Source organism: Rhincodon typus, unplaced genomic scaffold (genome assembly GCF_021869965.1).
Source record: "Rhincodon typus isolate 14 unplaced genomic scaffold, sRhiTyp1.1 hic_rhity00002674, whole genome shotgun sequence".
NCBI lineage: Eukaryota > Metazoa > Chordata > Chondrichthyes > Orectolobiformes > Rhincodontidae > Rhincodon > Rhincodon typus.
In genome coordinates, this window is record NW_025968312.1 from 1 (window position 1) to 13575 (window position 13575).

Consider the following 13575-nt stretch of genomic DNA (forward strand, 5'->3'; position numbering starts at 1 on the left):
ATTACTAAAAAATAGTCAGAAATGTCCAAGTGAATTAGCCTGCAAGTCATCTTCTGTTATATATTATCTGCTGACTTTCTTTTCAGATTCTGGAATCTGTCAAGAAGAATATCCATTTTGAAAGTCAATAAACATATCTGGACATCTGTAGCCTCTAACAAAACTATTTCAGACTACTAACACAGTCTTCTTGTCTGACTGTGTATGTAAATACATGAAAACAAAATAGAAGGATATACGGCTCCTCAAGCCTGCTCCACCATTCAACACCAGTCATGACCGATCTTCTGCCTCAACCACACTTCTCTGCCTGCTCCCACTTACCTCAATTATCTGTGAGATCAAACCCCTCTCAGACTTGAATATATGGTGCATCCAGTAACACTTGGGGTAGCCAAAGATTCACAACAGCCCCGTGTGGATGATCTTTGTTTTCCTTATACAAGTATACCCAAGTCACTTTGAGCATCAATATAGTATTTAAATACTTCACACATTTAATCTGCTTTTCTAACCTATTAAAGTGTAATAACTCACACTTCCCTACATTATTTCAAATTGCAACTTCGTTACCCACTCACTTAACTTGGCTGTAGCTCTTTGTGTCCTCCTCACAGCTTGCATTCCCAGCAAATCTGGACACACCACTCATCGTCTTTTCATCTAAGTCATTCATTGAGCTTGTAAATAGCTGAAGCTTCAGCACTGATTCTTGAAACATTCACTAGTCACAGCTTATCAGTGTGAAAATGTGAGATTCATCTCTAGTCTCTGCTCTCTATCCATATTAATACATTACACGCAACTCCAAAAACCCTTATCTTGTGTAGTAATAACTTCTTGTAATTTTCTGATGTCAGCCACCAGGTCATAGTGACATGTCAACTTCTAGTCTCTCAGGAACAAAAAACAAAAATAAATTTCTGGAAAAATGCAACACTGGCAGCACTTGTGGAGGGAAATTAGAGTTAATGTTTTGAGTCCAGTGAGGTTTTTTTCTAGCAATTTCTGTTTTTGTTTCTGATTTCCAGCATGTGCAGTTCTTAGTTTATTTTCGTATAGTCTCTTAGGTTTCTTCAATAATTTATACTAGCAGAGAAAAAGTAAGTTCTCCAGTCATGTTTGTTCCTTTGAATACCACCTATTACTGGTATATAATTTATTTCTTCTATTGCATTGTCTTGTAGAGATGAGTTGATGCTAGAATAACTGATAGCAGCCAAGCTCAACCCATGAAGAAACATTTGGGTAGATTTGAAGTGTAAAATATGGAGTTGCTTTGCTCGCCTGTCATCAAAAGACTGACAACAGGTTCTTTTGTTCTAATTGCAACTTGAGTTCCTTTCTAAACATAAACAGTTACTGCCTGAATGGCTGAGCCTCGAGCAGTAATCTGTCCTTGTCCAATAAAGGAATGAAACTTTTTTTGTTTCTTGAAGATCTATCCTGCTCACCTCCAAGTTTCAACAGACATTGCTTTCTTTACTGCTGTAGTCATACAACTTGCTGCTGACCCTGACAGATAATAGGTTCATACAGTCACATGTGCTGTAAAAACTTCAAAGTGCTTATCAGGTCAATTAATCAAATTTTAAGTTATATAACTGAGACCAAGATAATTCTCATGGCTTTGTCATTTAAGTTTCCAAGACAGCCCTTCTTGACGCTTTTCCCTGTTTCCCAAAATGTAACTGGAACATGCATTGAGATTTTCTAGAGTTGCTGTCAGGAAGAGGGGGGAAACAAAATCTGTAATGTCCATGGTACCTTCAAATGTAGTGATCACTGGAACATTCTCATGAATCACAGACTGTACTCTGATTCAATTGCCTTTGGATTCCATTTATGAAAAACATAACTGCTTCAAGGGAACAAGAAATGTCACAAACCTCTCCTAAAACCTCTGCCAAATGGCAGTCACCTGGAAACTGTTGATTTTAAGCTTATTTCCTCCAATTTCCTGCAACCAATCATGAATCTCTGTATGTTGCTGCAAAAAACAGATTACCAAAAATGTTTAAGACCAAACTCAGCTCTTCCACAATAAAACACTTTGGGAAGAGGAGTTTGAAAAACAATGTGTTTGTGGTTTATGTAACTGATGTCAATGAATATGTTGCATGTTGAATGTTAAGTTTTCTTTATACCACACCACAGATTGCATTGAATAATGTAAAGTGCCAACTGAATATCTTCTTGATTCTTTTGGTTTGTCAGGAACTGCTAAATATATCTCATTAAACTTTCTGCTGTTATTTTGTAATGCTCACATGCCAAGTAATGCATTTTGGAGGTATTTTCTGTTCTTATCCATTATAGGCATTGTTGTTCCTGATTATTTTCATGTGTAGATTCAACAATTCCAATATGTTATTTCACAACAAATTAAACGAAGAACAGCTCTTCAATACCATCATTAACACATAGTATAAACTCTCATTACCAGCTACATAAATAAGTGACTTCAAGGTCTGCTTATAAATATGCTCATTTTCAGCAAATCAACAGAGTCCTGAAAATCCAGAATGCACATCTGTCTACAGTTATTGCATTTATGCAGCAAAACTGCCAATAAATGTGTGCTTTATGCATAATATGGCCTTTAGAACATTTATTTGTAGACAAATGCCTGATTTTAACATCTAGATAGCTGAATATAAAAATAACAAATTCAAACATGCTGTTGTTAATTTTGCTCATTGCAAATTCTGTCCAAATTTCAATATGTTGGAAACTGCAATATTCTGTCATTGTTAGTTACATCCTTCAAATAATAGTGGTATCATAATACTTCAGTTTTATATCTTCTAGCTTGTTAACTGATACTTCAAACTCTTATCCTCCAGTCACTGCCTCCTCTTTTCTAAATTGCTGTATGTTTTTTCTGTTGTAACTATAATAAGAATATAAAATGACATCATTAAAAAGAGGACAAAAATGTATGACTTGTAGAGCGAGATTCAGTTATGCCTTTACCATGGTCTAATTATCCCCTGCCTTCACCTGAAGAGCATATTGTTGCCCAGTGTTTAATGCCATAAGCAATGCATGTATCAACTAGTCAATCCCCTATAACACTGCTCATGGTAAATGGAGAATATGGCCACTCTCAATTTTTGCAGATATCTGTCTCTCTGTTTTCCTTTGTTAATGCATGCATGTGTTTTTTTTTTGTTTTTTTTTTGTTTTTTTTTGGTGGGAGATGACGTGGCAGGAAAAGGTACACCTGCAAGCATATTTCAAGTGAACTTACAAGAATGCATGGTTCTCAGAAGCTTCCTTCACATCATTTCCAGTAATCATGTATGCTAACTCTGAACTTCATAACCCCACTGCTTACACACTCCTTTGCTTATTCAGTTTATCTTCCCCTTCCTGCAACCTCCTCATTCTAATCTTAGATCCTTCCAATAAAATATGCAACCAGTACAGAACCCGTCCTTTCTTACTCTCACTTATCCCACTGGGTCTTCCTTCAATGCAAAACTCCCACTCTCCCTGCAAAATGTTGGTGACATAAGCTCGCTGACTCTTTAGGCTTTTCCTTCCTTGATGGATACAATATTACAGCACTGAAAGATGCCGTTATCGAGAGCTGCCCAATTTTGTCCCAATTATCCTTTACAAACATCATAACCCTGCCATGTAATCCTTTGAGTAAAAACACTGCTCCTCAAAAAATCTACAGCAAACATTCTTTGGATCAAGGAATGGGAAACACAGGCAATCACTAACATGTCTCACACAGCAAACCTCATCTGTCAAATGAACTCCTCCAGAGAGTAGGCCTCACTAAACAGTTATCAGTTAACAAACTAAGAAGGTGTAAAACTGAAGCATTCCAATTCGGGTCAGATCTGGGCCACTGTGCAGATATGATTCAGTATTTGGGTCCCAGCACAAACATTTATCCACTTGTAGAAACAAACAAATCCTGCACCACGCTGTAGGCTATGTGGTGGACTAATCACTTTAAACTCAGCAAATGAGAAGGATGTCACTTGGCTGCGTTTACTAAATAAATGAAAAAAAATACAAGTTAGAATGAGGAAAAAGACTATTTCCCTACTCACCTATTGCTATGTTGGACCCTTATTCGTTTGCCTTGGAAGCATCAAGTGTGTGTATATATGAGCTCTTGGCATGGTCACATACCAATTGCATATTTAAGCCATTCCAGTTAATGAATCTCATTGTCTGCTCACTTAGCACCTTAAGGGCCTCATGGCTGCAATCGATGATGCACTGCTGCCAGGGGAATCCATCAACAGAAACCAGTCCCGCTACCTTTAAAACTAGATGTCCAATCTATTTGCAACTGTACTGTCCTGCTTCTCAGAACAATGACTTGTCAGATGTAATAATGCGCTGAAGCTTCCAAAGCCACAGTGACCTTAACACTTAGTGGTAAGGTATTGTGATATCCTGTGAATTATGTGATCATCCTCAAGAAGGGACCACCTGTGTTCATAAAGGCACTGGCAGTTGGAACAGCAATGGGTAATCTGCATGATAGCTGGCATTGGAAAATTACATGTCCACCTGCCTCGTATCCGCACCCTCATCTGTCAATCAAAATCCTATCAAAAAAGTCTGGCAACTCCTGCTTTGTGTTTCTAACTTCCTTTCTGACATTTATATTATACTCTATAACCTACATAACATAGCACAAAATCAGAAACACCCTGAATTAAATATGATTTTTCCTCATTGTCTTGCAAAGGACGAAGATATAGAAAGCTTTTGAATTTGGTTCTCTGTTTTTAAAGTTATTTTAAAAAGAGCTGAGTAACATTTGTTATAATCCAAAAAAAATTCTCTCAGTAGAACTGACGAAGTAGTATTAATAAATCCTAGGAAGTTAAGCAACCTTCATTGCCACAAAACTCTACAGTAAATTTGAAAATTCAAGCCCAAGCTTTTAGGAAACGCCGAGTCCTTTGAATAAAATCTTGACTGAATACTTTTGAAGACAATTCCGTTAATAGATTTTGAATTATCCTGCTGTAGAAGATTTAATCACATAAGTCTTATTTTCTGCTGATTTTGGGAACTAGAGCTCGTTGCAGGAAAATTCAATTCTAATTTTAAAAACAGGTGATTCTGTGGAAAGGGGGTAACCAGATTGTGCACTGACAGCAAAATATCTCTATTTACATTGCAGCAATTGACCCGAAACACTGCAAATGCTGATTATAGCGCCACCTACAGAACTATCAAGTATTTTGGAATTTTCAAAGAAATACCTAACCCAAGTGCTAAATTTATTATACAATATGGAGATTAAAAAAAAGTAGCAGCAATCAAGATATGTACATACACCTGAAGCATATGGACTCACAGAAAATATGTGCATGGAGAAAAGCCTTGATGACAACAGGCAATGGGCAGCACAGTGGCTCAGTGGTTAGCATTGCTGCCTCACAGTGCCAGGGACCCGAGTTCAATTCCAGCCTCGGTTGACTGTCCGTGTGGAGTTTGCACGTTCTCCCAGTGTCTGCTTGGGTTTCCTCTCACGGTCCAAAGATGTGCAGGTTAGGTGGATTAGCCATGCTAAATTGCCCATAGTGTCCAGGGATGTGTAGGTTAGGTGCATTAGCCACAGGGTTACAAGGGTAGGGTAGGGAGGTGAAATACACTCATGTATTTCAACATCTGGATTATAGATGAAAAGGTACAAAGAGTCCAGAACTGCAGTTATCAGCCACTGGATATACATAGCTTCTTTGAAAATGTTGCAAGGGCTTCTTCAATATTTGAACAGGCACCAAAATCTGAATTTTCAAGAGGAACTTTCAATGCTTAGAGAGATTTGTATATTTTTTTAGTTAAAAACTCTATAATGTACTACTAGTTACAGAATTGAAAACCACTCATATTGGCTATATAATAGCTATATAATAGCTATATAATATAATTGGCTATGTATGCAATAAGATATGCAAATATACACCATTTGGAACTAAACTGAGATTCCAATCTCTAATCAACTGCTACAAGACAAACAACTTAGTCTGTTCAAAATAATGTAAATAAATAGTTTTTATGTTTTTAAACTGTGTGAACTACGTTTTTTTCTGTTTGCTAAGCAAAGCATATTTAAATTATAAATGACGAATCTACAAACCAGAATCTACTGTAAGCTTTAACGAACAGGGTTTCTAATTCCCATGGGTGAAACAGTCATCGGAGCATATTTAACTGGCTACGTAATTAAGATGTTAAAATCAATCATGTTATGAAAGATTACACATTTTATGATTCGGTAGTGGCACACAGTTGCTAAATCATTGTGTATAATTTACAGTAATTATATAATAAACAAAATGTCAGTTCAATGTATGTTGTCTCAATTGGAAACAGCTGTTTGTAAAGCTCATCCAAAATGCATTATTCCTTCTTGCTAGTATATTTATATTTAAGGCATGTCTAATTATCAGCAGAGTTTATTTGTTCTCATAAATGTATACAAGATGTAACAAACTTCATATTGGTTTAACCAAGAGAACCGTTTAAAATGTACATGATAAAAAAAAATTCCAACTTCAAATTCAAAACTCTATAAATCCAAGGTTGCATTTTCTATTTTATTATGTAAATTGCACTTTAAAATGATGATGCATTCAAGTGCGTGATTATGAAATAAAAAATAATAGGGACAAGTATGGTTTACAGTCATTTGGCATAATTTGACAATTCAGCTCCAGGGATTTTACCTCCCAGACATTGACAGCTAGCCAAAACGTTATTCCATATAAATACACATTTTGGAGCCACAATTAACTGGACAACTGAACAATGCTAATAAAATTGCTTTTGGCAATAAAAATAGATATAGAGGGTTTAGGAAAATCTCTTGAAATAAGCAAGCTATATCTTGGAATAAATATGAGAAGAGATCATTGCAAGAAAAACATTTCGTAGCAAATATTTTGACACAATAGTACAAAGTACTTCCAAATTTTTACTGTTTCTTTCACCAAAGGAGTATGACATAAAGTAAATTTGAAAGTGTGCAATAGCAAAATACAAAATATTATTGTTGGCCTTCATATTCTGCAATTATCATGCATGACTGATTTATACAATGCTATAGAACACAGAATGCAATTCTTAAAACTACATACGTTGTGATGTATGTTATTTAATTTGTAACTTCATAAATTTTGGCACAGAATAAGATGCAAATTGTGTATCAAATGCACCCAATATGCTGGCAGAGAGCAATTATCAGGGCTTCACTTGTGCACATGTAAAGAAACACTCACTGAAACTATGCAGTAGTTGAGTTAGGAGGTGCATGCTTCTAATGGCTCACTGTAAATAAATGTAAGAATGGGTACAGATTGGAAACAGAATCATGCTTCATCAAACAGATCTCTGGAATAGAACATAAGGTCTCAATATATTCAACTGGGACATCAAAGAAAGTCAGACATGATTCTGCGAGTTACACAAAGACATCGGCAGAGAATCTCAAATGTTAATGACTATACAATGAAACAAGTCTGAAACTCTGGATATAAAGACAATTATACAAGACTCCAAATATACTAAAATGTAAAAAAGAAAAGTACTACATCAATGATTGTAGTGTAACACACAACATTGATTCCTTTCCCCAAATCCAAAAAGCTGATGGCTAATGAATGTTTAAAATTAATGCTGTTTTTTCCTGCTAGTTGTATGGAAATTAGTAATATTCACCATGGAAGTACCAAGATCAACTTCGATAGCTGTTTGGATGACTTTGTAAAAATCTTGTATTTTAAGCACATAGCAGTCAAGCAGGAGTAATAAAAGAAACCAAAATGAGTGCAAGAGGTATTTTCTGAGGGCCCTTCAGAGCCTATTTCTTCACACCACAAAGAATTATTCTGGAATTATACCTCTAACTCTGGACTGGGCACGGTGTGTGCATAGTTGACGGTTGTTACTTGTGGAACTAGTTGTTTATTACCAGGTACACCCGATAATACTGTAAAGCTGTGGTACTTATTATTACTGCAAAGTGGAGTCTGAAAGATGCACATCAGTGTGATTAAAGAAAAAAGACTGGGTTTTGGTACACCACCCAAGATTTTACAATAATGTAAGTTATCAAAAATCTGAATATTGAAAGATATTTCACATAAAACCAGGCTAGCAACATAGTGAATGTACATGAAGGGATTAGGATATATGCAGAGTCACTGAATGACAGTCCAAGTATTAACTGAAACCAGCAGGTTAAGTCAGAAAATAGAAAATGCAGAACCGCATTTCACATTCCACCTATTAAATCTGAGACATACCAAATCTATCAGGGGCTTTAGACTCTCAATAAGGATTCAGCAGGGATGCTGGCACCTCGTACATGGATTACACATTATAAGAAACAACTGCTGAAAACCCAATGGCCTTTAAAAAAGTGGCAAGAATGAATATCTGCTGCCAGTTGTTGAGCAACTTATAAAGAGTGGAGAACTGTTCCAACTGGAACAGCAGTAAAGGCAGCAAATGTTTCTCTGAGATTTAGCCAACAAATCCCGTTTACTTTAGAATTATGGAAAACATTTTGCATTTTACAGAGGGCATAAATGCCATCCAAATACACAGACATCAAGGTCATGGTAACAAACTGGACATAGTCAACATTTAAAAACAGAAAATGTGGAAATATTCATCAGTTCATGCAGCATCTGTGGACAGACAGAGCAACTGGCTGAATTTTATCAGACCCTTGGGGAACTGCTAGGAGGCAGGAAGAATGACAAAATGGCACTAGAAAGAGCTACGTGGCACAACTGACTTCTTTCTCCCCACCATAGCTTTTCGCTAGCAGAGGGAAAGTTGACAGAGAGCCTGTCTGGCAAATATCTGGACCACTTAAATGGATAATTAAGGATTTCCTCCTGCCTCAGCTGTCATTTTACCAGCAAGCAGGGGCCTAAGGCTATCTGGAAAGACCACCAGATAAACCTTGGCAACTTCCCAGTGCACTCCAGGGGGAGGAGCTCCTTTTTGGGCACTTTTAGACTCATGGAAGTACACCTAATGTCAAAAGATACTACCTATTCTCAGAGATCCGCGCATGACTCTCCTTGCAGGGCTCACCTGTTTGATCCTAACAACCCCAGACTTCAGTTACATTGAAGTCTGAGGTCACATGTCTATCAATGCACACCCGTCTCCTAGGTGCAGTCCAAGTAGCAGCCTGTAGCCAGCTAGCTTTGGGAGTGGGTCACGATCCTTTAAAGGATAGCAGAGGCTGCTATCCTCTATGGTACCCAGCTGATTGGCTGCCGCCAGCAAAATATGGCTTTGGGTCCCACCGCCCTCTGAAGTGGGTTCAACCCCTCACTTTCTGCCCGGCAGCAGGATTGGTTTTTCATTGATGGGATGTGGGCAACGGTGACTCGGCCACCCTTTATTTAGAAGGTGGCAGTGAGCTGCTTTCTTGAACCACAACAGCCCAAGTTTTGCTGTTACACCCACAGTACTGTTATGGAGAAAGTTCTGAGATTTTAACCAACAATTGTCAAAGAACAGCAATATAGTTCCAAATGTGCATGGTGCATGGTTTGGAGGTAACTTGCAATGATGTTTTCTTGAATGTTGTCAGAGATGCACCAAGTCAGCAAGCAGAATGTATTCCATTACAATTCCTGTACACTTTGTAAATGACGGATGTCCATTAGGAAGACAAGAGGTGAATTACTCACTGCAGAATTGGTAGCCTCTGACTATTCTTACCCATAGCATTTATATAAGTGGTCCATTTCAAATTCTAGTCAATGGTAATCCCCAAGATGTTGGTAGTGGGGAATTCAACGATGGTTATGTCAATGAACATCAAGAGGTGGTAGTTAGATCCTTGCTTGTCATAAATGGTCATTGCCTGGCACTTCTGTGGCCCAAAATCCACTCATCAGCCAAGCTTAGATGTTGTCCAGGTCTTGCTGAATATGGATATGGACTGCTTTAATATCTGAGGAGTCACCAATGGTTTCTGTCACCTCCACAGAACTCCAATCAATGTTTCAAATGGACGACCTTTCTCAAGCCTCAGTCAACTCAGTGTCATTGTCTGCAGTAGGTGAACTGGTCTTGGGCAAACCTAATCTAGTTTCTACTGTGTTGATAATAAAGTTCTTCAAGACTGACAAGCACCGCATTACCACTAATTGGCAGGATGTATGGACTTGAAAAGCAGATTAACTTCCCTCCATCCCAAAGAAGTAGCTTATGTTGGAATGAAATTGGCTTTATTGACTCTGAAATACACAAAGTAATTTTATCTGACTTTGGACAACTCAGAGTCATAGAGTTATACAGCACAGAAACAGACTCTTCGGTCTTCACTTATGTTGACCAGATATCCTAAAATGATCTAGTCCCATTTTCCAGTATTTGGCTGGAACCCTTCAATCCTGGCATGAACGAGAGGATGTTACACTCCTCACATCTGTCACCTCTCACATTGTAGACTGCTCACAAAATAAATCAAGTGGAATCTTATTAATCTAGGTTTCAACCCAAAGCCATAGCAAAAACAAAGTGAAAATCAGGATGATTTTACACAATTAGAAACAAGTAAAAAGGCAGGCTACTTGTGAGGTGAACACTAAGATTTCTCAAGCTTCAGGAACTTCTGATTGCTTAATCAATGTGTAGTCCTAATACTACAATATGTTTGGGTTTATCTTGGCTCAGTGAAAAAGGAATGTTAGAATATATTTTGTTATATTTTCATAATTCAAAATATGACTTGCTACGTATTATTTTATTCCATAATGCTTTCCATATTTGTAGTGCATTAGCCGAGACAGCACAACTCTGATGAAACATCTCTGAAAAGGAAATGGCCTATGGCTTTCAATAATTAAATGAATCTAATTTTACATCTGCTTTAATGAAGTACAAGAAATTTTTAAAAGTCATTTTTGGCCAAAATTTTATAAAGTAAATTTCCTTTGCAAATTACCTCATTACTTACAAATATTAGCAACAACACAGATGGTCTGTTGCTCAGCAACAAAACAATAATGAATAATGGACATTGCTTCAATCCCTAATAGAACACATAAACAGGTTAATGAGGCTGTGCCAACATAAAATTTCAAGAATGCAACAAAATCGAGTTTATTGCTAAATTAAAGCTGTTCACCAGCCCCGGGTGTTTGTGATCAGCAATGACATCATACTAGGAAACAAAGATTCTGCCAGATTCTAAACCAACTCATTTATTTCCTGAAAGTTAATCTCGACATACAGTGTCTCAACGGATTTGGCATTTGCAAATGTCTGGCTATGTCAATTAGAGTCTTATACATGCAAATGTCTGTCTTTGATTATATTCATTGCATTTGCCTGCAAACAACAATCTTGAACATTTTCAAAGGTTTTACTCAACTCGAATACCAACTGCAAAGGATCTGCCCAAATTAAGATTCCGAATTAGTTTAAAAGGCAATACAGGCAGACACCAAATAAAGATGTTAAAAAGCCTACACAGATTATTCCAATAAGTGAAATTAATAATGAACATGCAACTCTTGTCACTTGGATTCAAACTGATTTTCACTTTTTTGCCATCAGTTTTGTTCAAATACAAGTACTATTGGACAGGAAATCTCATGAAGAAAAGTTCATGTCAATCAAAAAGAAATGCCACATCTTCAAGCTACTGATAATAAACAAGTGAAACTCTGGTCTCCAGTCAATGTGTAGTGGACAAAACATTCCCATACTTCGAGGAATTGACTTTATAAATTGATCTTATGACAAAGATTCATTATATATTACTATTTGGAAGTCTGAGTTATGAAAAAGAAAAACAATGTACAGATTTTTAAGCTTGATTTCGGTATCGTATGTTAAGAAGGGGAAACAGTTTCATTTTTGAGTTCTGCAAGTAGTGAAGGGGTGTCTGGATTTTGTTTTGAGATTATTTAATCCTCAAGGTGAACAGTTCAGTGCATCAAAAAAACGAGTAAAATGAAAACTGGTAGTGCTGAGCCCAGTATCACAGAGTGACAGAAACGTCCAAAAGTAGTCAGGCAATGTGGAAGTTTCATTGAGAGAAAAAGTCTTCAGCAGCAGAGATATTGTTAACTTAGCTGTTCCCAAAGTAGGATGGGTGGAAAAGAAGTTCCGAGTGGCTTAAAAGTTGGTCAGAAACAGAAGGACACATAAGAGGATTTTAAAGAACATTGTTAAGAAACAATGAATAATATCAGCAATTTGCTTAAAGGTCTCAGATAGAGATATTAACTGAAGAAAAAATACTGTTTTTCGAATACAGAAATTTGCTGGCAAGAAACCAATACAGCCATACGAACAAGGAACCTCAAAGTTGAGAAAGGATGACTGTTGACTGAAGCTTGAGCATCTGTAAAGTTGTTGCTGCAGGTAAAATGGTTGAAACTTTATTTATAGTATTTGCAATAAGACTGTTTTGAGTAGTTTTTGTATAGTAAACTATAGATTTTTTTTCTTTTGAATGTAATATTTTTCTGTTATTTTGTTAAAAGTACATTGGCAATCCCTTGTGAATACATTCAATGACTGACCACCATAGTAAACAACTAGCAAAAATAAAAATTACGGCATATCAAGCTAGGTCTTAATTTGGAATCTGACTTGTCTAATATTACCATCAGATGGGATCATAATAACTTTTGTCTTCTAAAATGACCCTTCTCAATTGTCTATAATAATGCAATTTTACGGAATCATTATGTTAACATATAATAGCAAAATGGTATCAGAAGTCATTAAGAGAATGGAAGGATATATCACCTTAAGTGCATTGAGTAATATATTACTGGGCCCATAAATGTTTATGATTTAACAGGAAATTAAATTTTAATTACATTATGTATCGTGGAAGTGACAATAGCAGCATTTCAAAGACTCAAATGAAAGAACCATGGCCATGCTTTTCTGGAAGATACAAGTCACTGACCTTTTATCATTGCCTTTTTTGCAGCAATGCACAATCTTACTCCTTACTTTTAAAGAATTTTCTAGGGTACACAGTAAAATAGTAGTAAATAGTCTGTAGATACAGTGAAAAAGGAGTCATCCTGCTGTACCTGGATGCCAGTGTTGACAACCATCATTGCAGGAACTGCAAGGCAGCAGTGGGAGTGTGTTGTGTTCAGGAAATAATCAAAAGGAGGCATTGAGATGCCAAAAAACAAGGAGATGGATCCTTGGTTTAATATCATTATAGATGTCTATTATGAAATCTGGAAGCATTGGAAGAGAGACAGTAGGAACTGCAGATGCTGGAGAATCTGAGATAACAAGGTGTAGAGCTGGATGAACACAGCAGGCCAAGCAGCATCAGAGGAGCAGGAAGGCTGACGTTTTGGGCCCAGATCCTTCTTCAGAAATGGGGGAGGGGAAGGGGGTTCTGAAATAAATAGGGAGAGAGGGGGAGGCGGATAGAAGATGGACAGAGGAGAAGATAGGTGGAGAGGAGACAGACAGGTCAAAGAGGCGGGGATGGAGCCAGTAAAGGTGAGTGTAGGTGGGGAGTTAGGGAGGAGATAGGTCAGTCCAGGGAGGACGGACAGGTCAAGGGGG

The 13575-nt window shown here is 37.1% G+C and overlaps 1 long non-coding RNA gene across 2 annotated transcripts in view; it reads right to left on the reverse strand.

Moving 5' to 3' along the window:
* Positions 1 to 6568: 6568 nt before the first annotated feature.
* The window catches only part of LOC109922234, a 16211-nt gene continuing 9204 nt past the window's right edge, over positions 6569 to 13575 (reverse strand). The window contains exon 3 of one of the 2 annotated variants that reach the window (XR_007261397.1): positions 6569 to 7317. This is a non-coding gene — a long non-coding RNA (uncharacterized LOC109922234). Of the gene's footprint in view, positions 7318 to 12268; positions 12388 to 13575 lie in introns of those variants that run through there. The other variant, XR_007261398.1, reaches the window with a different exon arrangement.